At 35.8% G+C, this 27,212-nt stretch overlaps 1 protein-coding gene across 6 annotated transcripts in view; it reads left to right on the top strand.

The window, feature by feature from the left end:
* Positions 1 to 27,212, top strand: part of LOC149710210 (zinc finger protein rotund-like) — a 411,108-nt gene that overhangs the window by 46,562 nt on the left and 337,334 nt on the right. The window contains exon 2 of one of the 6 annotated variants that reach the window (XM_089860326.1): positions 16,202 to 16,334. The exons of the other annotated variants lie outside the window; for them this stretch is intronic. The gene's annotated coding sequence lies outside the window, so the exon portion shown is untranslated. The remainder of the gene's footprint in view (positions 1 to 16,201; positions 16,335 to 27,212) is intronic. 6 annotated transcript variants of the gene reach the window in all.

Genomic DNA, 27,212 nt, shown 5'->3' with positions numbered 1-27,212 from the left:
CCCAGCCTCAACCGCTTGCCCTAGAAGGCTGAAAATATGCAGGAACGTTACTCATAAGTAGTAGGCGCGTAATAAGAAAGATTTTTCCAACCCGCCGCCATCTTAATATATGGCGCCTAGTAATGTAAAAAAATCATCTCTATGCAACAAAGTCCGCGCGTTTCAACCGATTTCACAAATATTTAGTACACTGGTTTCCTTTAAGCTATAGACGGGCTGAATGGTCTTTCGGGTTAGATTTGTTGCCATCTTTTTAAATGGCGGCCAGAAATTAAAAACCCTTCTTTATGGAATAATGTCCGCACGAAAAGTAATAAAAAATTCCCCCACGGGCTGACGGGCAACGCCGAGTGCCTTCGGTCCTAGGGTGCAACAAAAATATTAGTCATCAGTAAAATCTACCCATTCTTTATATCATTTTGATGGAAGTTCTTATTACACGCGAGCAACGCCGCGGGTAACAGCTAGTAGAAATTACATTTTCGACTCAAAATCGATTTCCCAAAGAACATCCCCCTTAATTTATGGCAGACTTATCAGTAACACCCTTTATACACCTACGTCTAAAACGATAACTACGTCAAAACGTCAACGCGTACGTGTAGATCAATTTACACGGCATTTTGACAGAGGCGTTCGTGAACGATAACTAAACTAATGTAAACTGGTCCTTTTACACTTTGACGTCCTTGAGTTGGTTTGGATTTTTCTTGAGCTCCGAGGCACGGGGAGATACGCGCTTTTGACAGTTTCTTGGCGGTTGAATTTATAATAAAGATAGGATGGTGCATGCATGCGTGGTGTCCCGTTTCGGAATACGTCGTCTATGCACCCGCCAGTTCCTCTATCTCGAATATGACCCCCAACATCTATAGGTCACCATCTTGATAACGTCACCCTACTTTCGGTCCGTGACAGAATTCCACGAACGTTACATACTTCCCTTGGATTTTCAACGTAGATACATTCAAGGTATATATATACCTTGCTGTGATCGATATCTAGTGGTTGATTTGCTAAAAAAAGGAAGGACCCCTCTAGCATTTAGAAAATTTGGTATTTCTCAGCTTATCGAAAAATTGGGTGATTAATAATAACATTACTAGTTTCCCAGTAGCGTTTATATTAGATTTACTTCGTGTTGATTTATTGAAGTTCACTTAGCAAAGGATGATGCTGTATTTTGTAGGGTTATTTTTTTGGAAATCACGTGTTTCGACTGTTTGTTGACCTTTGTGACCCCTAAGTCCAAAACCAATAGTTTTATTGTCACCATAAGCGTGATTGTTTCAGGGTTACGACCCTGTTTGAAATGGGATTGGTTTAAACCAGTTTTAACCAGTGGTTTAATTTAATTTGCACTTCTCTCTTTTGGGAAATTTGCCAACACTCAGACTTTTCCCAGACGTTTTTGGTAAATTTTGCAATTCCCTGACCTTCTTGGCCAATTTTGCAATTCTCAGACCTTTTTGACCAATTCTGCAATTCCCTGACCTTTTTTTGGCCAATTTTGCAATTCTCAGACCTTTTTGACCAATTCTGCAATTCCCTGACCTTTTTTTGGCCAATTTTGCAATTCTCAGACCTTTTTGACCAATTCTGCAATTCCCTGACCTTTTTTTGGCCAATTTTGCAATTCTCAGACCTTTTTGACCAATTCTGCAATTCCCTGACCTTTTTTGGCCAATGATGCAATTCCCTGACCTTTTTGACCAATTATGCAATTCCCTGACCTTTTTTGGCCAATTATGCAATTCCTAGAACTTTTTTGGCCAATTTTGCAATTCCCTGACTTTCCCCCGACCTTTTCTGGCCAGTATTGAAATTCCCTGACTTTCCCTGACGTTTTTTTGCAATTCCCTAGCCTTTTTAGCCCATATTGAAACCCCTGGCTTTCGCAGGTTTTCCCTGATACATGGCAACCCCGCCCACCTTAGTGAGCCGATAGCATACCGTTAAACGATGAAGCCATGACTTGAAATAAAGTTTATTGTCGTTGCCTTTGTCGTTCTGCACCAGTTGTATATTTTACTCATATTGGTAGATAGTGTCGTCGTAAAAGTGTTAATCGCTTCGTGCGGCCTAAGTGTCATCAATGGTCTCACATCCTCAACCCAGTTCCCATCCTCATCTTGAGCTTCCTTTTCTCCCTCCAATCCAATCCAAGCCTCCCCCCTTCTTATTCACTCTTGTGCTTTTTTTGGACAAGCCTTCCCAAACGAATGCTTCATCGTCCCAGCCTCAATAACCCACGCCTTCCCATGGTACTGTGCTTATGTGATAGAGTTTGGATATACCCCATCATTGGGTTTAAATTCCATGGAATTATCCAGATGAAACGAAGAGATTTCTTATCATCAAGCCTATTCGCGTTACACCCGGTTAACTAACGTTGAAGTCTGAAGTAACTGCAAGAGTATATCAAACCGGAGTTTTTTTGCAGTATAATAAGTGAGTTGGGTTGTTGTAGTACGGTTAGTACGCAGTTCTTTATTGAGGAAATTTTACAGCGGCTTGGGATTGTAGCCCTGATTTTAAACTATGTGTAGGCTCACGGATATACCATTATTTCTCTACATAAATAAAGGTTTATTTATTTGCTAATAGCTATGCTGCTCGAGTATTTTAAGAGTGTTCCCTGTCTTTGTAGACACTAAACACAAAATAGCCATTGGACCAGTGAGCAAATATAAGAAGGAGGGTCAGCGGAGAGACCAAATTCTCCGTCAGCTCTTCCCACCCCCCGTTCAAAACGACTCGGTATCTGAGTTTCGCACATGCGCTATCGGCGCAACAGAGAGGAAAAACATCAGAGAGGTTTTTTTACTGCCAGTACGGATCACGTGACGTCTGGCTTCTAGACTGTGCGCCGAGGTAGTTGCGCGTGAGAGAGAGATCGGGCTGTGCCGTTATAGTTACTATCCCTCTTTAATTTTCCTTCTTATACCTGCTCACTGATTGGTCCCACTCGTACGAGAAATGTATGATGTTGTTTTTTTTTTGTAGAAACTGATTTTTTAAAACTTTCAAATTCAATAAAACGATGCGTTTTAGGGATCAAACATAAAGCTAATAAAATGCTTCAGGTCTAGAATAGGACGAACTTTACAGGTTTATTGGTTAGTGGTTCGCCTCCGTCACAATTGTTTAAACCTTTAATACATGGCCGATTTTTGCGGATTGATATTTTTATGAAAGTAGTAATATAAACAGTATAAATTTTCGAGCACTGAATATCTCTCCTCTGTAAGAACTAAGGCCGCACAGTCACGTACCCTGATAGTTCTAATTTGCCTCAATAGAGGCGCTATGTTTTAGAATTTTTCCGGCCAAGAGGAACTGTTGAGGATTCGGCTGTACCCCTTTTTGATCTACTCTTGGTAGTGGGTGGTTACTTTCAAAGAAATCCTTCCACGGTCTATTCTTTCATTAACCGGAACATCTCGAACGGGACTTGGCGGTAAAAAATGTTCCTCTTCTGGTTCTTGACAGTGCATCCACTTGGCTCTCTCTGGTGATGCGCGCTATACTGTCGGTCGCTTTCTTTTATCGCAGGATGTGAGCTAAGACTTGGCTTCTTGCCAGCACCCCTTCCTCAGGGTGTTCTGACTTCATCTCCCTTAGCGTCACTCTGATGTATCGCGTCCCCCGCGTACACCAACCAACCAAGGATACGTTTTCTAAAAAAAGAATTTTTCGAGGGATTTAAAAAAATTTCAATCAAAGAGGAAGATTTCGAAGGATGCCAAATTTTTGGCGTGAAATGATTCGACTTTTTCGTGAAATGATAACGTTATTTTAACTTTTTTCTTTTTTTGTTTATTGGCATTGGTTCTTTTGTTTACGCCTTGTTTACTACCTTATTGATGTTGCGTAAAAAGAAATAAAATTGAATAAACCACGTGGGAGCCAAAAATACCTGTAACAGGATGGCTATAGAGTGGTACTGAGAGGGGAGGAGCTACCGGGACGTCAATATTGGTATGGTCTAAATTGTATGATCTGAGCTGACGACTTCTAATATCATGGTTGTGAAAACCGAGGTAACTTAAGAGATAGGACTGTGTGACGCAGGGAGCCCAGCGGTCCCATGATTCCTATAAAGTCCTAATCTTTGAACCTGTCCTATATTATGATATAATTTCATGAAAGGTCCTATAATGTCATGTATTTTTGACTTGTCGAAGTTTTCGTATATTTTTGAATCAAATTTTTCAAAATTTAGCTCTATTATCGAGAAGATCCAATTTGTTATTTTTTGAGATTTTTTACGTAGTTTTATCGAAAAATACGACTTCTCATATTCCATAGTATCGAAATTTAATCGATTAGTCGAAAAATACGGGTTTTTTGTCTTATTTTTGACTTGTCGAAGTTTTCGTATATTTTAGAATCAAATTTATCAAAATTTAGCTCTTTTTATCGAGAAGTTCCTCTTTTCAAAGTAAAATCCATTTTTTTTTGAGATTTTTTACGTAGTTTTATCGATTAATCGAAAAATGTGGTTACATCTTCCATAGTTTCGAAACTTAATCGGTTAGTCGAAAAATACGACTTTCATCTTTCCATAGTTTCGAAATTTTATCGATTCGAAAAATACGACTTTAATCTTTCCATAGTTTCGAAATTTAATCGATTAGTCGAAAAAAATACGACTTTTATCTTTCCATAGTTTCGAAATTTTATCGATTAGTCGAAAAATACGACTTTTATCTTTCCATAGTTTCGAAATTTTTTCAATTAGTCGACAAATATGACTTTACATCTTCCATGCATGTTGTTTTGAAATCGGGAGTTTATTGACTTGCATGGGCAAGCAAGCAAACGTTGGGGTTAAACGTCCATTTGATTAGTTTCGGTTTCAGGATGGCTTAGACAAATGATAGTTGCCTGGAAAAGAGATTATAAAAGTGTGGTTTTGGCGTATTAGGGTGTCGACCTCGCTCGCATTCTCGTAATTTGGCGAATGGCCAGCTTATACGTCAAGAACCAGGGATCAGTCACACGAAAAAAGTCAGCTTAACTCTCTCGGGCAGTGAGTCATGAATGAAACCAGAAAATGTTATTATTGCCTTTCTTTTTATTTTGTTGATCGTAATTTGCTACGGCTTACGTGTAAACAAATCTTACGTTCCCAAGAGTTTAAAAACAAACCATTGTTTTTCATTTGGAACCGTTTAGTTTTCACGGAGCCATGCAGGAAGTTATTTATGTTATACGGAGAATATTTGAGAAACAAACAGAGCCCGAGTATCATTGTCTTAAGTACTATATAATTGACGTCGAGTTTAATTTCTAATTAAAAACTAATTAAGTGAAGGGTGACTTACTAAATTTTACGCCCAGAAAGCTCAAACTAAAATGCGCGAAAGAAAACATGTTTTTCAATTAATTCAAAATCGGTGACCTATGAAATCATTAGAAAGTTACTGGAGTCAGTGTTTAAAAACGTAAATGGTTAAATGAAAGGTGCAGGCAGGGATACCAGGGATAGATTTAATTTTAGAAGCAGGAATGGAGAACAGAGTAATCTGGGCGCGCGTCAAAGTCCCGGACCCCCTTCCACGGGACGGAGGGGTATGAAAGAAGAGGCGGGTCATAGCGACAGAGTTGAAAAGGGATTACGTATTTTTAGCCGTCCCCGTCAGCAACGTCATCAAAACGTAGTTTAAGTGAGCCAATAAGATAATTAAAATTTTCGTTGCGTGAAAATATTAACATAAATTAATGATCTCTTATTACAAAGAAATCAGTATTTAATTGGTCTAAAAAACGCTGACTATACCTCGCCATATTTAGAGGCGTCTGCTAGCCAGAACCCGCGCGGGATTGGTTTAACCAATTCCGTAGGAGTAAGGGATTCTGGCTAGCAGACGCCACTAAACCAATGGCGGTTGGCACAGTAGTCCTCGTTTTTAAGAATAATTTGATGCTAATTATTTTGCAATAAGAGATGTTAGGAGCCAAAGAAGTTGAGAACCCCAAAACTTATATTTCACGTGTGACAGAGCGCGTGAACCCATGTCTAGTTTCTATTTTTATCAATGTGACATTTGTGATGTAGTACTAATGCAGAAATCAACTAATTTTTTACTCATAACGGTTGCAAAAAGCCGGTCTTAATTTCATAGTAAAACATCGTGCATTTTTTAATATCACATATGGACTTATTTAATTTGAATTTAATGAAAAGACCAGTGATCCAGTGGCCTTAACAAATTACTACTTAATGTTTTGATATTATTTGACCACCAAATGCGTGCGATAACCGATTACGGCCATTCCAAGTTAACGAGGTATAAATCGAGGGGCAGTTACCCCCTTCCACCAATTTCTCTTGTTTAACTAAATTAGAATGAAAGGGTTGAGACAAGAGTGAGAGAGAGAGAATCGTGGGTTAAAATCCCCCAACGCTAAGGTCGAGCGCCGAGCGCCTAGCGCATCGAGTACCCCCCTACCATCTCCCTCCAATAATCACTCGCCTCTTGGCTATACAATGACTATTATTAGCAACAAAACCGACCCTTGGGGCACACTGGGGGCACCAGAGATAAATTGACCAAGTAGACGCAATGGGGGTTCTTTCACCCCTCGTTAAAAACGCCGCCGCAGAAATCATCCCTAGCTCACCTTTATACAAGAAGGGTGAACACACTCCATGTGTATACACAACTCGAGTTTACATTGGGGTACAAGAGATACTTGGGTGTCGTGGCTTTGGGTTGCGCTGACAGGTGATAAGGGTGGGTTGTCGATGTAGGAGAAGGTCGCTGTTGTGAAACACTCTTGTATGGCCGGGAAAGCCAACCCTTCTAACACCGTTTTAACAACAGACGCGATTTGTTTGAGAAGAGAAAGGTGGTAGTGAATTTGTAATGAGGGAAAGGATAATGTTTTGAAATGGGTTCTGATGTAATTGGGTTGGATTTAATACGTTTTGGAATTAAGTTCGAATAAAAGAGGTGAGGTGAGTTGCTTTTGAGTGCATGTGGGAGGAGATGAGGTTGTATACACCTTGACAGCCGTTTTGTTCATTAATTCAAGAGGCAAAGGGCCACTCGGGAAATGAAAACGTTACGCTGTTTATATCGTATGAAGTAACTCCAACAATTAAAACGCTGTTGTTCGATTAAAAGAGGACAAATTGCTCTTTTAGGGGGAAATAAACAATTAACTATTTTTGGGAAAAATTATATTACGAAAATGTATGGTTCTGAGAATTTGTAGACGCTGGTGGCGGTATTTAATAATATTTACTTGTTTTTAAATTAATTAATTGTGTTCAATTACAAATAATATGTATGATGTTTTCTTTTAAAATTAGGCAGCACTCTTACATTTAATATTGAATTTATATTTAAATATATATATATATTTAAAGTTGAATAAATAATTTTAAATTTAAAGTTGAATAAATAATTTTAAATTTAAAGTTGAATAAATAATTTTAAATTTAAAGTTGAATTCATAATTTTAAATTTAAAGTTGAATTCATAATTTTAAATTTAAAGTTGAATTCATAATTTTAAATTTAAAGTTGAATTCATAATTTTAAATTTAAAGTTGAATTCATAATTTTAAATTTAAAGTTGAATTCATAATTTTAAATTTAAAGTTGAATTCATAATTTTAAATTTAAAGTTGAATTCATAATTTTAAATTTAAAGTTGAGTGAATAATTTTAAATTTAAAGTTGAATTCATAATTTTAAATTTAAAGTTGAATTCATAATTTTAAATTTAAAGTTGAGTGAATAATTTTAAATTTAAAGTTGAATTCATAATTTTAAATTTAAAGTTGAGCGAATAATTTTAAATTTAAAGTTGAATAAATAATTTTAAATTTAAAGTTGAATAAATAATTTTAAATTTAAAGTTTTGTAAAATTATTTATTCGAATATAATTTAAAATTATTTATTCGAATATAATTTAAAAATAAATAATTTGAAATTATATTCGAATAAATAATAAATTATTTTAAACTTAAAAATGTAATATTTGAAAAAAAACGATTTTTCCTTTAATGTTAAATTAACAATGCTGAATTTAAAAATGTTCCAAGACTCTTCACTTTAGAAATAAAGTAATATCATCCTCTTTTAACATTAATCAACAATCTTCCATTTAAAAATGAATTAACAATATTCAAATTAAAAATAAATTAATAATATTCAAATTAAAAATATATTAACAATATCCAAATTAAAAGTAAATTAACGATCTTAAATTTAAAAAGCAATTAACTATATTCAAACAAATTAAATCATAATTAACAAACTTCAGTTTAAAAATAACTAAACAATACATATTCCATTTAAAAATAACTAAACAATACATATTCCATTTAAAAACCAATTAATAAAAATTCCCTTAAAACTCAATCAAAAAATAATTTAGTTATTCTGAACAGTTCAATTGAAAAAAAAAAAATTTAGCAGACATTTCTAAAAAAGCCAAAGCCATTACAATCCCTTACCCGAAACTCAAGTTTCATCGCTAAAAGTCTCCGTTATGGGATTTTGAGGGCCATTACTGTCTTTCTTGTATGTTAACAACGTTGTCAAGTAGACCCTTCTTCTTCATCATCGAAATACGTAATGTTGCAAATCATGATGTCTGGAAACTACTAGTGTTTATTCGGGTTGAATAACTGAATCTTTTTTATAAAGAATAAAGTGACCAATCATGATACGCCCTCGCGTAAGGTAGCGCAGCCGTTATACAACGGAGGCAGTTCGGAGGTATGATGAAAACGAGGAAGAAAGAATAAGACGCTAAAAGAAAGGGAAGATTGGCCCCATCGATCATCATACGTCACGTAATTACCGTGGGGTCCAATATATTCCAAACCTCCTCCCTTAATACGTTATAGGTACTGTCATTCCCAGTGGGAAAATACAGCGCGTTAAAGGGCTTCGCGTTATTGTACAAAATGCAAAACCTCCTTGAGAAAAAGTAGTTCGTAACTTATCAAGGTTGGATTGACTCTCGTATGTACAATATTTGACTTAGAAACCAACGAGCTATCTGTTACGTTATGCTGGTATCATTTACAAAATGTTTTTGTTGTAAGATTTTATGTCTACAGGGTACTTCCAAAAATTTTGATAGGCCTGAAGTACTGTTATGGGTTCTATGAACCATTTTGAGTCGAAAATGTTCTATGACAATTTGCCGTAAGGGTCACTGTTTAAAAGTTATTTTGTGTATAGGGTTTTATGGATGACCCCTTGACAATGTTATTGTTGTAAGATTTTGTCTTTAGAACTAACTATACAGGGTCAGGGTGTTCCAAAATGGTGATACTCTGGAAATACTGTGATGGGTTCTCTGAACCATTTTGAGTCGAAAATATTCTATGAAATTTTGACCTAAAGGTCTCAGTTTACAAGGTTTTTTTGGAGGGTTTTATGTATGACTCCTTAATTTGAATTAAATTGTATTCAGTTTCTTACCTAATTTTTAAGGGTCATCCTTAAAATGTTATAGAACTTTTTCGACTCAAATCGCCCATAAACCCCACTTTAGCATCTATAAGCCAATAGTACGACAAAATAATATTTTTGGGAAAAAGAATAAAAAGTTGAGGACCCATCATGTTTCCTCTTATTGGCGATACGTGGTGCTATTGTAAGCAATCGGTTTAGGCCTCCATGGTTCATTTAATTCATAGAACCAGTTGGAGACTTGTAGTAAATGAGCGGAAACATGATTCATTCTCCAATTATTTTCTCAAAAAAACAAAATAGGTCTTTGCCGTCATTTTTGGCCTATTATCGCTACAATGCCTACAGATACTCCAATAATATTCACTTCTAATCGCTGATTAATTTTTTAAATACATAATACCAGTACGGAGATATAATTTCAAACAATTTTCATTCCATATTGAAATTAACCTTAGAATTCATGCAAAACCGGATTTTTTAAATTTCTGTACGCGGTTTGTGACGAATCGGTAAACGCCTAAAAAATGCAGCAATCTTTTTTTTTTTTAATGTTATCAAAGTCCACAATCTCCGTGGCGGCTTAAAAAAAGCGGGTTAAATAATTTATCCCCTTTTAAAAGTTTAAACGATGGTCACGTTTAGGGGGCGACTCGGGCAAAAAAAAAAAAAAAAAACGACCGTGTGGGGCTCCCTCTAATGATTCAAACACGAAGCTTAAAAAAATAACCCATTCTGTTCTGTAATATAACTCTTAATTTTCTCGGGTGTTTTGTTTAAGCCAATCATCGAGTTGACCTTCGCTATGGCTTACTAGCACCCCCTGGTGTTCCACCCCCTCCCTACTAGATAAGAATAGACTGCGGGCCGGGCTGAGAAATTTTAATCGCCGATAGGTTTGCTTTTTTTACCTTAGTTATTACCTGCCTAAAATGGAGTTGAGTTGGTTAAGTCGAACTGTGATTTAATTTACGGGATTTTACTGTTGTGCCGCGTTTCATACCCTTAAGGATTACCTGGTGTTAATTATGGTGCTTTAATTGCTTGCTTTATGTGTCAACAGGTAATTATATGCTTTTCATTTGGTTGTTTTTCATGTTTTGCTAGAAGGTCATGGTAAACGAGAACCAGTATAAGTCATCTTAGGTTTACAAGAGCTCATACAGCTCTTCCATCTTTGGACGTTCTCAGGGTGTAGTGACAGGGTCTAGAAGACGGCAACTGAATCCCCGTTGAACATTGCCAAGCCTAACCTAACCTAATTGAACCTTACCTAAACTGTGACACCATAAACATTATGGCCATGTTGCCCTCTTGGAGTAATAAAGGGTGTAGATAGGGCTGCATAATTGCAACCGAATCCCCATTGAACCTTGCTATAAGACTAACCCCAAACCTTGCCTAACACCAATCGAACCTTACCTAAACTGTCGCACCATAAGCATAATGGCCAGGTTGCCGTCTTGGCGTAATAAAGTCTTCAAACTTTTCCGAGTATCGTTCAAACTTGACCCAATTTGAAGGGAAACAAAAGTGAACCCTTTAGCTGTTACCATCGGACTATCATCCTTACCGTAATACCCCCATTTAGCCTATAGGACAACTTCACACACTGGTGTTAAACTCTGTATAATTCTTCACCATTTTGAAGGAAAGAGCAGCCTAAAACTATATCACTCTCTCAGTGATGCCATCTTTAAGAGGTCGAGTTATTGGAGGTCAAAGGCCACACATTAATAAGTTTTTGCATGCAAAATAAGTTACCAATAGACCATTCCATTAATTTCTGTTGAGAAGCAAAGACAACAGGGGCGGGGGAGTTCACCTTCTTGGGTTATTTCCCTGGCGCCAAGAAGCACCACTAGAGGCAGTGCGAGTTGGCTAAGCCTTCCGCGTGTAACGAACTCGGGCTCCATCTGGCGTTGTCTTTAGGAGCGAGGAAAATAACCAAACAGGACAGCCTCTCGCCTTCATGTTGGCTTCTCTACATGAATTGTTCTGCTAAGTTAATTGCAATTATGGGTTATGTCAATAACATATCCTGTTCCCCGTTTCCCCATACCAAAATACAACAATGCATTTTTGAACACATGAAATTCGTCCTATTATTCATTCCCACACTTCAAACTATGACGATTAGTGTTATAAACTTTTGATATTATTTAAATTGGGCATTTTTTAACCACGTACATTGAGAGTAATTTTAAACTATCTTAGAATTCATAATAATAATACTGATCCGTAAGGTGTGGACACACCCTTTAGACAGGTTTTTTTTTAATTTCAAAACCTTCAAATTGCTCGCTCCGAATTTACACGCTGGGTAACTCGAAACACCCTTAAACCATTAAAATTTCAAAGGTCGACAACTTAACTATATTATATAAAATAATATTTGTTTCGCTTCGAAGAAAGCTAAAAAATTCATTCATAATACCTTAATTTTGTATTTTTAAAAATTGCCCCGTTTTTTAATTAATTAAAATGGGGAAAAATAACCCATCTTTTACCAAAAAAAATAACGATACCGTTTGTTCCGGAATGCAAAATATAAGCGTAGTGTAAGTTGCTCTTGTTAGACAGTTCTTTCCCTAACCCTTTTCTCAAGGAGAGCTGTTTTTCTTTTTTTTTTTTGTTTTTTTTTTTCAACTCGGTAAAAAAGTTCGTGAAATAAATGGAACGAAGCGAGCCCAACGCGTCAGACACGAATGTCCTTCGCAATTCCGCTTTAAAGCGATACTTAAGCGAACTGACCAAGAAACCTCGGTTACCAAACCTTACGTAACTGTTTTGAAGAACATACTTTTCTAGATTCGTAACATTCTAGTTTCATGAATAACTCTTTAATAAGAATAGATTTATTGGATTTAAAAGCTGTAAAAAACATATGCTTCTTAAGAAACGACAATATGATGCACATAACTAATTTAGGTGTAAACAATTGGCTATAATGTGTAGATAGGAAACTCTACAGAGCCTTAAAAACAACCGGGCAAGGCCTATTAGCTTAGCTGGTGTACTTATGTTATCTCTAGTAGCCCGTCGGGACATTTTTATTAGTTCTCGGGCCGCCATTTTATAAGATGGCGGCAAATCGAACCCCAAAAAGGCACAAGGTCCGTTCTTCCGTGTATAGAATATAGATAACCATTGTACTAAATATTAGCGAAATACTTTGAAACTCGCCGACGTTATTCCGTAAAGGTTTTTTACTGTTCATGCCGCCAATTTTAAAAGATGACAGCAAATCGAGTCAGAAAAAAGCCTCAAGACCCGTCTATAGGACATAGGGTAACAGTGTACTAAATATTAAAAAAATCTGTTGAAATGCGCGGACGTTATTCTGGGTTATTAGTTATTGTCTATGGAGGAGCAGTATCAGATGGATAAACTTAGCCTTCCATCTTGCTTTTCGGCGCCTGCGCTGTAGGCGTTTTAATTCTCTGAGTACTCAGCGACGGCAAGTGATCAAAGCTAATTGGATTACTTGTATTTAAATTATTTATTACGTATGTATACTTGTAGGTGTGTTTGTGTTGTCCTGGTAACCACCACGAATAGCTTTGCCTCTGTGGTTGCCGGTGTTTTCCCACCCCTGTTTAGCGTCAAAGAGGCTTATCTAGAAGATATCGTAATATTTACCATGAAAGGCTTAAAATTTTGATGAAAAGTTCAATAGAAATAGTTTTCTTGATTGACGTTTGACGAGAGAAAAATCAGAGCCGAAATCTCATTGAAAGTACTTAATATAGCGGCGCCTATTGGTAGTTTTTAATACATAGTTAATGCGCTTACGTATCCCTTTGAAATAATTTAGCATCTCTTCCCCATCGTGAACGTGTTTTTTCGAAGCTTCGCTTGTTGGGGCCGTGATTCTAGTCGCCGTAGAGCAAAGAGAGTACGGGAAAAGGGGGCCCGCGAATTCCAATCAGACTGAGTCTAGACTCCCTCTCGGGATATCCCGAACCGATGTTACGCGTTTCATCCATGCCGACCTTCAGGAACCGAAGACTAGCTAGTGGTGGCGACATCTAACTTGCGAAATGTGAAATCAAGTTAAATTTCTCGATATCCACGGGTCATGGATTGTAAAGTTGCAGAATAGGTTTTGGCGCCAAAAAAATCGCGGTTGCTGTACGATTTTCATTTTAGGCTTAACACCTTCAAGTTCTTGTCAAATTTTGTTTTATCGAAATTGAAGTGCTGAACGTCAAGGGTACTTAACACGTTTTATGCTAAATTTATTAAACTCTAGCGGCTCTCGATATGAGTAGAATCTTAATTTTATATCTTCCTATACTTCGTTATGCTAGAGGCTTCTAGAGCTAGTTCGAGAACGAGGCGAGAATTGACTACACTCGGTTTTACAGTCCAACTTTCAATTTAGTCTGTACTAAGCCTTTGACAGCGCCTCACCAAGCGTTGCTTTACGAGAATCTGTGACCTACGTCACTTTATGACAAGCTCCAGTTCGTATTCAATACAAACTTATGGAACACATCTTATGAACTTATGGTAGAATCTAGACCTAAAGGGATGATGAACTAAGGGAAGATGTTATCTTTAAACCATGTTTGCCATTTAATATGAAACAATTGTTCCTCATTAATCATCATAACAAATTATCAAGGTTACAAACCCGGGCTCACCAATTAGCCAAAGTTAATTTTAAATAAAAACAATTTTAACGAAGTGTTAACATACGGCGATTAAATAGATAATTACGTAGTTATAATTAATTGAATTAAAGTAACACGTTAAAATTGTTTTTATTTATCTACTCTGCATGGTTAATGAAAAGGTTATTATTATTTAAAGTGTTAATTGTAAGTAAAAATTCAGACTGAGAATTGCTTTCACGCCTCAAGAAACCCGCAAATATTTTAGAATTTTTTCAAGGTACTAATTGAGTTTAGCGATGCGAGTTTGACACTGATAATTAGTTAATTACTTTAAAAAGGTTCTAACAGTCATAATTATATACTAAAAATAATTCTGACAGCGTTTAACTTGCTAAATATGATTAATGCTAGTATAATGTACAAATTTACGAAGTCGGGGTTCAAACACGAGACCTGATGCGCAGTAGTCTGCCACTATGTTATCAGTAGCATCATGAGTGAATAATATGTTAGCTCCCTATAAGTTACTCAGGCTCCATAGGCGTAATGTATCCAGCGATTTCTTCTCATTTCGCCCGCGCGGGAAAAAAATCCGAATGTTGCGCTCTCTCTTGTTGAAAAAAATCCCGCTCGTACGGCTCCTTGACCTCGAGTCGTCGGCTGCTTTTTCACCAAGGGAGTGTTTTAGTCTTGAATGTTTACGTTTAAACAATTTAGCATTAAATCATGGCGTTTGTGTCAGTACTGAGACAAATAAATGCAGGAACTCAATGCAAATTAACGATATTGATAAAGAATTCTAAAGATAAGAGTTTTTATTGTGACTTGAAACCAGAAAATTATACAACTGAGCTAAATCCGATCCACTAATCTCTTAACTGTTTTCTTAACCGAGGCTATTGAGCGAAATATTCGGCTGCTTAAATAGCTCCTATATCATTGGCTGGCTTCCACTACACGCGCTTCCGGGGAAAAACCGGAAAGAAGCGTAAATAAGATTTTCGTTCACGTGGCGGCCGCAGAGCGTCGCATATAATTGGGAAGCCGGCGGCGCGGGAGAAAACGCTGGATTATAAAAATGAATTGCCTGAGTAACTTATAGGGAGCTAACATATTATTAACTCATGGTAGCATCCCACGCATTGCATAGAGCTTTAAATATTGTATGTTAAACAAGGATGATTAAGCTCAGAGTGAAAATACGGTACCAATAATCATAAAATTTACATGCAAGGATAATTAAGAATAGCGTGGAAATGTATAATATCAAGAATCAGACTAACGGGCTAAGTACACATGGTGTTTCTGATAATTTTGCCAAAATTTAAGAGGGGGATGTTCTTTGGTCGATTTTGAGTCGAGAATGTTCTATGATATTTTGCACTAAGGGCCACTGTTTTAGAGTTATGATTTGAGTGTTTTAGAGAAGACCCCTTAATTAAATTAGAAATAATTGTCTTTCAGTCTGTTAATTAAATTTAAGGGGTGATCATTAAAATATTCAAATCATAACTCGGAAACAGTGAGTTGGACATTAAATGTCACAGAGCATTTGCGACTCAAAATAGCCCTAATAACATCCCCCTTAAAGGCCGACTTCCAACGAAAAGGGTTCTAGCGAACTGAAAACCGAGCATCGAGACTAACAATGGACTTAGCGACCTTGCCGATTTTCGAATCCCCGCTGGGGCAAAAGGCTTCTAGCTAACTGAAAGCCTTGCTATGTGGTTCTAGCGAACTGAAGATGAACAATAGAGAATTTCCATCAGAGGAAAGCAAATATTTGGGAGGAAAAAGGATTTCTATTGTTTTATATTCTGTTCGCTAGAACCACTTATACCACCCCTTTCAGTTAGTTAGAACGCTTCCAACTTTTGCCCCAGCGGGGATTCTAAAATCGGCACCGTTGCGCCATTGTTTTCTCGATGCTCGGTTTTCAGTTCGCTAGAACCCTTTTCGTTGGAAGTCGGCCTTTAATTTATGGTCTGGCAGACTGATCAGAAACATCCTGCTTCATGACGGTTCATTAACTCCTTAATTGCAAATAATTTGAATACTTCAAACTTTTATTATATTTTTTTAAATAAGGAACAAAAATTTGATATTCTTCCAAAACGTTTTTGCCACTATTAGGTCCGATAGACGACAGCCGTTGCCGCCGCGTAAGAAAAAAAAATCAGCACGCAATCCCTGATTTTATAAAATATACGTACGAAAAGGCAAGGCACATTCATTCATTCATTAATCGATGATATCAGCGAGCAAGGTATGTAGCACATTTCTCAACAAAGCTTAAAAAAACACCTTTGAAATTAAGTCGATAAAGGCAGGCGCGTGCTATTTTTCGAAAGGGGTATAAGGTGGTAACAAAAACTTTACCATCATTTTTAATTTCTTTTATTAAACATCTAACGCGGGATCGTACGATATGGCCCCCGATTTTTGGGGGCAGATGGTTTTTGTTAGCCCTTTCATTTATCCCCTACCCCAATTTCAATTTTTTTAAAACCTTCGCATTATTAAGTATACGAAACCGAGGTTATTACAGAGCTATTTTAACTGTATAAGTTCAGATAAGTTAATCCGTAGTTACTTATTGAGGCAATATTACAGAGAGGTAATTAAGGCTGTATTAAGGGCGAGAAAATGTAGTCCCAATTTCTATTCTTTATGATATTTACGCGCTTTTACAAAAACATCATGGGAAATTTTGGGTTTTTGTAAGATCAGGGATAGGTTTAATTTTATAAGTAGGAATGGAGAACAGAGTAATGTGTTCGCGCGTCAAAGTCCCGGACCCCCTTCCCCGGGACGGGGGGGAGGGGTATGAAAGAAGAGGCGGGTCATAGCGACAGAGGTAAAAAGGAATTGCGTATTTTTCGCCGTCCCCATCAACAACGCCATCAAAACATAGTTTAAGTGAGCCTATAAGATAATTTAAAATTTTCGTTACGTGTTGGAGGGAGGGGCTCTATACTGGGTGGTCTATGAGTCGGACTGAAGTAAATACTAACCGTTCTCCATTCCTACTTCTAAAATTAAATCCACCCCTGATTCAACCTACTTTAATTTAAAAAAGCAACAAAACTGACTTAAAATTTATTTCTTAGACACCGCTAAAATTGCGATATTCATAGACAGGAACCAAAAACTATTGTACACTTTTTTAGTCCAAATATATAACTACATTTACTATAAATATATATTTATAATACTGATATTACTAAACCTACAATTGAACTCTCACTATGGGATGAACTATAATTAAACTAAAAGAATTATTAGCAAAAAAAAAAACTCTGTACACGTAGTTTTGGGAAGGGGGGGGGGTTGAATTGGGAGTCTGACTATTCGCAATTAAACATTCATTGGAGAAAGGGGGTGCTGCTGCTTCGAGGGGAAATGCCCCTTTCGAATTAGATGATTAAAAAAAGCTGAAAAAGAGTGTTGGAGAACCGGGGGACGAGAGGGGGTTATATTCTGTTCATCAGATTTGAATGAGTAAAAAAAAAAAAAAGAAGTAAGAAAGATTTAAGTTTTGGGGGGCGTTGGGGGCGAGCGAATGTCGAACTATTTGATGTCGTCTGCTGATATATTTTTAAAAAGGCTTCTTCCTCATGTGCCTTGGCCCTTTTTCTCAAATGGCGCCTCGTTAAAAAGTTGAAACTAAAGGGATGAGGGAATTGGGGGGGGGCTTGGGTGAGGGGGAAGAAGGGATTTCTCCGGTCGCAGCCTCTTAGAATCCCTCTTCTTCCATCCGCAACTTTTTGTCGCCCTCTCGCGATTACGTTAAAATGCCCTCGTTTTAGTTTCGTCACTTTCTCATAATGGCGTGAGAACAGTATTTCTCATTTGTACTTAAATTTCGATAGTTCAAATTGGGAAGGAAAAAATTGAGGTCTTTTTTTAACTAATTTTTGTTTATTTTTTTACCAAGAATGTTTTTCCATTACTTGGAATAAGGAAAGCTTATCATGGTAATATCCTCGATTATAGTTTCAAAGTAAAGAATTTTAATTTTATAATAAAGAGGAAAATTTTAGTGTTAAATTTTTGTTAATAGACATAGTTCTACTAAAGAGGGTATTTTTGATATAAAATTTTTGTTAATAGACATAGTTCTACTGAAGAGGGTATTTTTTATATTAAATTTCAATTATTAGAAATGATTAGTTTATCTGAAAATTAAATAGCTTATAGTCAATATTCCTCAAATATAACCACCTTGAACGTTAACTAGAGTCTTAGTCTCCATATTCTTAATAACAAGTATTAATTCTTGGGTTTACTAGAAATAGGGGTATCACGGTGAAAATGCAGGGGATTTTAAAATTTGCCGATTAAAGTCGTGAATTTTCATATTGTTTCTATAATTTACATTCGTAATACTATTTTTCACGAGGGCTGTAATTTTAACACGCAACATTCTGACTTTACCCTTACAAGTAAAAGTCGAAATTAAAATTATTGAGGAAAATTATTTTAATCATATCTATTGAAGTCAAAGACCTGACTGATAATAACCTGCTCCAACCGCTTTATCTTGCAATCTGAAATTTTGCAAGGACGTTACTCTTTAAGTAGTAGGCACGCCCTCAGTAAGATTTTCCAATCCGCCGCCATTTTTCAAAATGACGGCCAAAAATGTAAAAAAAAAACTTTTTTATACAACAACGCTTCAACCTATTTCCCTAATCTTTAGTTCACTGGTTCCAAATATCCTATTAACGGGCCTTATGGCTTTTAGGCTTCCGTCATTTTTAAATATGGCGGCGTGATAACTAATAAAATAAAATTCCCGACGGGCTACGCAAAGGCACCCTTGCTACTAAAAATAAAACCTGTAGCAACGCTGTTTAATTCCGAATATTTTTCTAGCCAGTTTTAAGCCCCCCAAATAAAGCTGACCTCTTATACTCCAGTCACCCATCTTGTTAAGTACTACCGCCGCCGTTAATTCTTTTTTATGTTATACTTAGACTAGGGAGAAGTAGAGACCATCGGGGGGGGGGTTAGACGATTAGGGAGTGGGGTATATCGTCCATTTTCAATTCTTTTTACCCCTCTCACTGGCGAATTTATCCCATCCCAGGATGCTGAGCTGGAAGATGCTGGAGGATGAAGAGAGACCAAGCTAGCTCCAAAGATCAGAGATGGGAGATTGCCGTGAAGGGCGGGGGAAGGGAGGGAAGGGGAGAAGTAGTAGTGAGAGGGGAGTTTCGGAATTAACGGCAATTAACAATTCATTTCGCAGACATAACTCTTCTTTTTCCCCGACACCAGTGAGATACCCCCGTTTCATTTTATATTTTTTTCTCCTTCTCTCTCTCCTCTATTTTCCCATCTCCCCATATTTGTCAATTCGTTCACTGTTAATGAAGGAATAGAGTTAAAAGGCCGGGGTATTTGGGTTATCATTGCCGTTTTATCTTTCATCCCCCTTTTGACTTCATTCCTTTTAATAACGTGAACGATATCTCCCCGGACTAGGAATGAAAGAAACGGCACGAGATTCTTTAAAACAAAGGGAGATTGTACGGTTTTTTTCTGTTAATACAGTCAAAGGCCGGGTTAAGGTTGTAGCGATTTTGTTATTATTATTATTAAAAGACCTTGGGTTTATTACTTTATTTAACGCGAACGAATTTGGCGGCAAAAATTAAAAGCAAATTGCGTATAGAAGAAGAATGAGAGCTCGTGCTACGAAGAATAGATTGAACTTCTTTTGGTTTTTTTTTTTACCTTGAATTTGTACTGTTAAAGAAGGCAGAGTGTAGTGATTTCTTATACCGAATTGATTTAATACGGGGTTAGCTTTGGATAGGATGGTATTCTTTTATATATAAAATTGATATTAGGATTTTTATCTCGAGTTAATACCACGGTTAAAGGCGGCCCGCATTAGCTTTGTGTGCTGTACAGTTTATACTGTATTTATGTTTAAGTTACGCTATCATTTAATGTCGATAAATGGTTGGTTTTTGGGACTGAAGAATTTTTCACTTTTCTTAATGCGGAGTTCCGAGGCGACCCCCTAGGGGTCGTACCCGCTTTCTGTACCCCACCCTTCTTTTTCGAATTCTCCAAATTTCCTTTTAGCATTTAATAATTAAAAATTCGGAAGTATTTCTTTTTGGTTTTGTCTAGAGAAGGGGTTAAGTTTCGAATTTGCAAAAGTTAAATTTAAAAAAAGACGAACTTTTCCAAAGATTTTATTTAAATATTGACGAATTGTTAGGAATTAATCAGTTTTAAATTTTTATTCAACTTCGTTTGAAAGCAAAAGTTTTAGAAGTTCTGGGTTTTTTAAAAAGTTTTTCTTTTCGTTGATTTTATAAACCAATACGAACTCGGGTCCTTCTAATAAATATTTATTCTAATTAGGGTGTATTTATTCAAGTGGAATTTTAAGCGTGAGAAAATTCATTATAAATTTTTTTAATTAAGAGTGAATCTGGGTCATAGATTTAAGTTTTAATTATTTAAGGTTATTTATTTTATTATAAAAAATATCCTAATTGTTATTATCCGGGAATAATACAGGGTGTTTCTGATAAGGTAGGCATTAATTAAGGGGGTATGTTCTTTGGGCGATTTTGAATCGAAAATGTTCTATGACACTGTCATAGAACATTTTTGACTAAAAATCGCCCAAAGAACATCCCCCTTAATTTATGGCATACTTATCCCAAACACCTTATATAAAAGTTAAAGCGAATACACAGGTGTTCCTAAAAGTGTGGTAGGAACGAAGTACAGTGGGTTCTATGGTTCATTTTGAGTCGAAAATGTTCTATGACATTTTTCCCTTAGAGACACAGTTTACAAGCTATGGTTATCTGCCTTAATTTTTCGTACTTGTTTTTGAACTATTTATGATTTTCAAATATCAAAACTGCCTTATTTCTTAGACGAAATTTTCATATTTTCAAATATTTAACATTATTTTAATCCAAATTAATTGCTACTACTAGGTGAATTACTCGATAACTAAATTTACTTCATAATTTCGTGAAATGACGTAACGTCGTAAATTTTCCATGGAAAAAATTTCATAAGTCCTTGACACGCATTTTAATCATTTCAAGTTTTTTTCTTCACTCAAGTTCGTCTAACGTCTAATGAACGGGTTAGAATTATGTAAAGTTTAAAAAAGAAAAAAATATATGTATAAAATTTGTTTTTATGCAAATTTTAAGAAAGTGGTAGCTTTTAGCGGTAGATGTAGTAGCTAGGGGTGAAGGAAGTTCTTCAAAGGTAAAGTTCAGGTAACATTAAATTATAGACCTTAAATAAAGGGTCTTTTTTTTAAATATAAAAGGGAAAATATTGAAAACTAAATAAATGATCTCTTATTACAAAATGTTAGTCTACTGTGCCATTGGTTTAGTGGCGTCTGCTACACCGAACCTCTTATCCCTTACCTCTCTTAGCCTGTGAGAATTAAACCAATCCCGTAGGTGTAAGTGGTTCGATTTAGCAGACGCCACTAAACTAATGGCGGATGGCGTAGTAGTCACCGTTTTAAAGACTAATTAAATGAAAATTTTTTAGTAATAAGAGATTTACTTACTTTTATATTTAGAAAAAGACAGTTCATTTAAGGTATAATGTTACCCCTACGTTACCCTTACCTCTCTCATCCTATGAGAATTCAACCAATCCTGTAGGGGTAAGAGGTTCGGGCTAGCAGACGCCACTAAAGCAATTGCGGATGGCATAGTAGTCCTTGATTGCTTTTGAGACTAATTAAATGCTAATTATTCTGTAATAAGAGATAATTTATATTTTAAACATTTAATTCCTTTTATATTTAGAAAAAGGCCCTTCTTTTAAGCTATAATATTATGTTACCTGAACTTTACCTTTAATATATTATAATAAAACGAAAATAGGTGCCTTGCGCCTCACGACTTAGAAATAATTATTAATGGCCGTCGGAAAAGAGGTTTTTAAATTTTTAGTCAATATTCTTGCGAACCCGGATTCGCACTTTTGCAAAATTCGAAATGATGCACTTTAATGACTGTTTTTCGAGATCGAACCAATACGAAGAAATGCTCTATTATAGTTACGTCACTATGCCTATTTTCCTAAGCCATATATTCGCCTCCATTAGTTACGGATCAGTGAACAGGCTGAGTAATTTTTATCTATAATAGTTTACTAACAATATGGAAAAATGAGAAATTATCTTGGGTTATTCTGGGATTCCCTTCATTGTAAAAATCATGACGTATGGGTCTTTAGAAAGATGGTTGGTTGAAGGTAGTAATTGTAAAATAAGATATTTTATTTGAATCATTTCTTATTATTGGCAAAGTATGTAGGGGGTACCGACTTAACCTTTAATGGCGATTATTGAATCAATTGAACCATGAAAATAGGGCTTGATAATTCCTTTAGCGATTGTGCTAACTTGTTATCGGTATTTGCAATTATATGACCTCTTCCGTTTGATATGGTTAAGGCAGAACATCCGCTATATGGATCCGGATATGTGGATCTATTCCAATAACATTAGATGGGTCATCAAAGTTACTAGTCCACCATAGTACTTAAGTTTTGTAAGTCTTATCTAGCGTCTTTGTTGACCACCATGTTCCGTCTTAAGACAACATGGTGGTGAAATACCATACTCTCTTTTAACCCCAACTTTTAGATAAATAATTTTAACTATATAGGGATAGGATAGTAGCTTTTAATTTTCATTTTGATTGCCATTAAAGGTTTTGATTGTTAAGAAGTTGAAAATGGTTTAAACATTTTAACCCTGGAAGCTTAGTTTTGGAAATTAACGATATTCCCGCACACATTGTGTATGAAATTAGGCTTAAGTGTAAGTCTTATTTCTTGTTTACTTTTGACCTTCTACGTCACCCGGAACTAACAGCAACTTCCGGTAGCCCGAAATTTTTGAATATTTTGTTTTGAGGGGGCAAAATATGTAACGTTCTAGAACGTAAATTTTTTAAATGTTATCACTGTATTTAAACGTACCAAGTAATAGACCTGTTTAATATCGTGTTTAAAATTTTAATATTTATATTAGGCTTGCCCTTTAAATTGCTTTATACACGTGAAAATTAATTTCTTATAAATCTATCTTCAGTTTTCTTTAAATTTCTTTGATAGTTTTATAAAATGCTATTCTTTTGCAATGAAGTTTTTTTTAATATAAAGCTTAAAGTAATTATGATTTCTTCAGAAGATAAAACATAAATAAAAATATATATATTTTAATTGAGATACGATAATGAGAGGCTGTATATCGGTGCACGTGTGGACAATCTTAAATATAATAATCATTAAATAAGTATAGCACAACTTACGCCTTCGTAATTAAAACCGGGCAATAAACTAGAACTAATTCTATATAATTAGAAGTAAATAGGGATAATTCTTCTCCGCCCGAAAAAAAACCCTAATTAGTATGAGGATTTTTTTCTAACAATGATTAATCCGCCTTCTAAATAAAAAATAACCGATAATCATCTAGTAAATATCTTTAAATTCATAACCTTATAATGCGTAAGTATGGGTTTGCCGTAGGCGCTTTTAATATCAGGATATGCGTTCGGTTGGGGGAGGAGTCAAGATTCGTGAGATACGTTACACAGCCTTAAAGAGAGGTATTTTAAGCGCTTTTTAAATTGGGAACCGTAATTCTTAACTCCCACAACGGAATAGATGGGGAAAATTTGTTAGAACTTATCACGTCTCCAGTGGCATCAAATTTCGCGCCAACTAGCATTACGAACGAAACGGGCCTATTGGTTAATACTTTTTATTGAAGAGATGGCGCAAAATACGAACGGTGCCCTACGTCACAAGAAGGAACCAATTTAATCCCCCTTTCTCTCATTGTGGGTGGTTAGGATCGCGATGTAGAATATTTACTACTTCACCCCTGAAACATGTCCTTTGAATGCATAGCCAATGTGGTTCCCAGAACAAGACTTCCTTACGAGGGTGTGACGTATTACTCAATGCGAGACAAAATTAAAATTAAATTAATGAGACTGCTGCGCCATCTTAGTTTAATTTTCTTTTCCAAACCGGAACAGAATAAAGGCCCAGCTTACTGTGAGTTCTTACTTCCTTGGTCGAGTTTGGTTAGGCGTAAAGGTTGAGATAACAGAAAGCTATCATAGTTTTTGCTTATCGGCAATCAGCCACTAGGTGACACCCCTCTAAGAGAAATAAACCGCCACGAGATGGCACCTTTTCGATTTTAATAAAAGTCCTAGCTAAGAAACTCGTCGTTTCTCGGATTTTTTAACTGTAAACTGGGAATGGTTTCCTGTCTATGTTGACGCTACACTAAGTTGTCTTTGGATGCACCCATATGAAATGTGTTCATTTTGTATTTTAGAAACTAACATTTTTTTACATATTTAAATTAGATAAAACTATGCTTCATTAAGTGTTAATCAAAAAAGTTACCGGCCACCATTCCACCTTTGAGGAACTGACCCAAACCACTTCTGGTGTAGTTTGGTCAAATTCGAAAACTAAAGAATTAATTTGCATAAACTACAAACACACAATAAACGAACAAACAAACCTCTTTCTGAAATGAATCTTAAAGGCGTGCTTGTAGCAGGTACCTTTCGACCCATATTTATAAGGAGTATGATATGCTTATGTTAATATCAGGAATTTATTTTTAAAATGGTTCTTAATTACCACCAAATTTAGGGTGGGACATCAAATTTAATTTTAAATGCTCAGCGGGAGAATCATTTTTTTTTAAATATTAGCAACGGGAAACCAAACTGGTTTTTGAAGATTTTGAATGAATCCGAGTCGGTATATTGCGGCTTGGGTTGGCTTGGGTTATAATGACGATTTTTTGATCCACGGGCATAAATAAATCTGTAGCCTCGAGCTTCGAGATTATGGTGTATTAAAATTTGGGAGTCCTTCAAACAGACACCCAAAGTATAGATATCGCAGACTTAGCTTCCAAATTAAGCGGATTTTAATTCCCCCCTCCTCAATTCGTACCTAATCTTTAAAACACCTCGGGCAGATTGACAGAAATTCTGAATATTTAAATAAACAAGATGGGTTAAGTTTTTGAGTTTCTCCAAGAGGAATTCTTAAATGTTCTTTTCTTTAATCATAGTATCCACTAAATTGTTGTAATATATGATATAATTATTTTTGAATACAGGCTGCGTGTTTATGAAAGGTCTATTAGAAATTAAGGGGATGTTCTTTGGGCGATTTTTGAGTCAAAGATGTTCTATGACATTTTGAACTAAGGGACACAGTTATGTTTGGAGTGTTTTAACCCCTTAATTATATTAGTATTCCCTTACTGCTTTGTAATTAAATTTAAGTGGTTATCCGTAAAACACCCTAATCATAGCTTGAAAACGGTGTCCCTGAGTTCAAAATGTCATAGAACACTTTCGACTCAAAATTGACCGAAGAACTTCCATCCCCCTTAGTATTTTACGGATGACCCCTTAAATTTATCTAAAAGAACAGGAAATAATGCTAATTTTTTAAAAGAACGTCCGTAAAATACTTCAAACAGAACTTGAAAACGGTGTCGAAGGACGACAAAATGTCGTGGAACATTTTCTACTTGAAATAATCAAAATAACTCTGCTGTTAATTGCTGACAGATCTCTCAGAAACACCCTGTATCTTGATTACCTTTCTATTAAGTTAGATTTTTATTGTAATTAGGAATAGAAACTGAAATAATGCTAATTTTATTCAGGGGTTATCCGTAAAACTTCAAAAACATAGAGTTGAAAACGGTGGCCCTTAGGGTCAAAATATATCGTATAACATTTTCAACTCAAAATAGTCCAAAGAGCACCCCCTCTCTTAATTTCTGATTGACCTTTCAGAAACACCCTGTATCTTGATTTAAACCAATGTGTTAAATTCGGTTAAATTGGATTTTATTGCAATATTTTTGCAACGAAATTATAAATAAGGGACGCGACTAAATCTAAGATGAAACAAAATTGGAATTATAAAGAAATTAAAATTGGGGGAATTAAGCCCTCGAGTTAAAAATTACGAGACTTTAACTAATAATTCTCGCGGGCGATTAACAATTAACAAAACCAAAATTTTAAAACATTGCGTGACAATGAAAGGGGGGATTACGCTATGTTACGATCCACAATTAGCTCTCGGGCTGTATTATATTTAAAGGAATTATAATAATAAATTTGTCGGCTATATATTAATTCATTTGGTTTCGCCCAAAAAAGAAAAATACAAAAGAATTAAAAGGCTTATTTTATAATTATGAACCCGCAATTAGCTGGTTTCGAGTACAGAAACCAGAATTAAACAAAATTTTCCCAAAAATTTATTTTTAAAATGAGGATGACAATAAAGATAAAAATTTGACTACAGGCGATATCGACGGTCGGACACTCAAATTTATTTATATCTAATCAAGAAGCGATATCTAGTCTACTAGGGAGAAGTTATAAGATGCCTAAGTATTCGCGCGCCATAGTCCCAGTCCCCCTTTCAAAATACAAGGGGGGACGTAAATGGAGCCCGGGCTATTTCGCCTCTCCTCAGTCGGAAAATACGTAATTTTCGTCATTCATGTCGCGCTGACGTGAGTTTTCAAGAACCAATGAGATGCTGGTTGTAATTTAGAGGCGGAGATTAACTCCGGACCAACGTTTGGACTGGAGATGAAGCTAGAAATGTGACGCGAGTTTATACCCTCTCCCTAGTAAACTAGATATCGCTTCTTGATCTAATATGCTCTACCGTAACAAGTTTCTGTAGGAATGGTATGCATTAATGTAGAAGGTAAATTGTTAGGCCTCCATTTTCAAGATGGCCGCGGATTTAAATTATATAATTTCTTCTCTCAATTTTTAGAGAGGAGAGTGTTATACCCCTCGCAAACATTTTATCGGTCAAAAAGTTATTTAGGTTTAAAATAAAGTAACGTAATTAAAAGGTTTTTAAGTTTTTTAATAGATCAACTCGTGGGGTCATTAACTTTAAATTGCAGGGTGTTCGCATAGTTTTAATTAATTGAAACCCTTTGAAATAAATCTTCTAATAAAATATAAAACATCTGCTAAAGACGAATAGATAACTTTATGAATAAATTGGCCTTTTAAAACGTATTTAATTAATTCTC

This window comes from Phalangium opilio, unplaced genomic scaffold (genome assembly GCF_054372755.1).
Source record: "Phalangium opilio isolate 3A_F unplaced genomic scaffold, DU_Popi_V2 ptg000011l_1, whole genome shotgun sequence".
In the NCBI taxonomy this organism is placed as follows: Eukaryota; Metazoa; Arthropoda; class Arachnida; order Opiliones; family Phalangiidae; genus Phalangium; species Phalangium opilio.
This window is presented reverse-complemented; position numbering and strand designations above follow the sequence as displayed.